Source organism: Morone saxatilis, unplaced genomic scaffold (genome assembly GCF_004916995.1).
Source record: "Morone saxatilis isolate NCDOM2014 unplaced genomic scaffold, NCSU_SB_2.0 Contig0, whole genome shotgun sequence".
In the NCBI taxonomy this organism is placed as follows: domain Eukaryota; kingdom Metazoa; phylum Chordata; class Actinopteri; family Moronidae; genus Morone; species Morone saxatilis.
The window spans coordinates 20,857,852-20,859,236 of record NW_023339650.1 but is presented as its reverse complement, the minus strand read 5'-3'; the positions used below and the strand labels follow the sequence as shown (position 1 = coordinate 20,859,236).

The 1,385-nt window shown below is 37.8% G+C and overlaps 1 protein-coding gene across 1 annotated transcript in view; it reads right to left on the bottom strand.

Moving 5' to 3' along the window:
• The window catches only part of LOC118335317 (phospholipase D1-like), a gene marked incomplete in the record, with an annotated part of 25,079 nt that overhangs the window by 7,647 nt on the left and 16,047 nt on the right, over positions 1-1,385 (bottom strand).

Below are 1,385 nucleotides of genomic sequence, written 5' to 3'. Positions count from 1 at the left end.
AGAGAGAGAGAGAGAGCATGATTTATCTAATGTCCTCAGTGCCTCAGCTGTCGACTTAGATTATAAGAACGAAAAAGAAGCAGCACAGTTTACTGCACTGCACCATCTTTACCGCTGGGTAACTGCAACCATATCAAGAACCTTCCTGAGGTTTGTGGTCTAAATCCCCACTAACCAGTTTACAAACACATATTTAGTGACTGTGATAGGCTGCGACAGCTGTCAATCAAACCCTCCCAAATATACCTAAAACTTTCATACATGAATTATGACGACCTCAGTCTCTGTAGGCATAAAAAACAACTTCTGAATTTCTTTTTCTTTTTAAAAAAAGTTTTCCACATTTCCATGTGAGATTTAAAAAACTAATAAACTTATTTGTTATCCAAGTATATATAAAATACTATTGAAAACTGAATATATATATACACATTTCTTTTTAAATTAATCTTTCATTTACATTCTAATAACATAAATCAATTGATTTAAAGCTTTAAAAAAGGTGCTGCAGATGATTTAAAAAAAAAATAATAGTACGAATTGTAGCCAGCGATGCGTGACGTCCAATTTAATGGACAGATGATTAATAATTGTAATTTTCTCCCCACATATAATCAATGTTTACTATTATAGTTCAGTTTCTCTTTTAACCTGCAAGGGTCTCCTACTATAAAACGATGGACAACATATTCCTCTTTCAGTGTTACCGCTCTTCCGTTGGCCGTCTTGGGTTTAAGAACTGTGTGCTGCGCTTACAACGGTCGACCAGTGGGTGGCAGCGTATGGGATGACGCACTAGCATTCAATGTGGTGGCTGACACCATCAAACCAAACCAAACATGCACCAGAAAAGCTTTCCACTGAAGTCGCCATTATGTGTAAAGGCTTAATATAATTTTAATGAAACACCTGCCTCCACTCTCTTCCTCTGTTGAGACTTTTTTATGAGGCAGTTTAGGAAGAGGTTGCTTCAGTTCCTCCAAGCTGAGAATAAAATCATAATAGCCTTCTAAATAACTGTGTAGTTTAACAGTTTTACAGCCCGAGGGACAAGAAAAGGCACCGTGCAATTCATTGGAACTGAACTTCTGAACTTCAACTCTCTGGACTGTGGAGGGATGTTGGTCTAAAAGGGCTCAAAGAAACAAATAAACTGGGAGAGAGATAACACAAAGAACTGCAGTATGTGGTCAGTTTTTGAGCTCAAACTCAGATTAAACTGTCAAACTAGGCAGTGCTGATCAAACATGGACTATTTCTCATCTAAAACATATTTTAGTGTTTATCTGGAATACGAGAGTGTGTGTGACCAGGTGAGCCACCGTTGTTTTCATGCTACGGACAAGTTGAAACTGTGTAGCCAATGAGAGCACCTCAATTCGCAG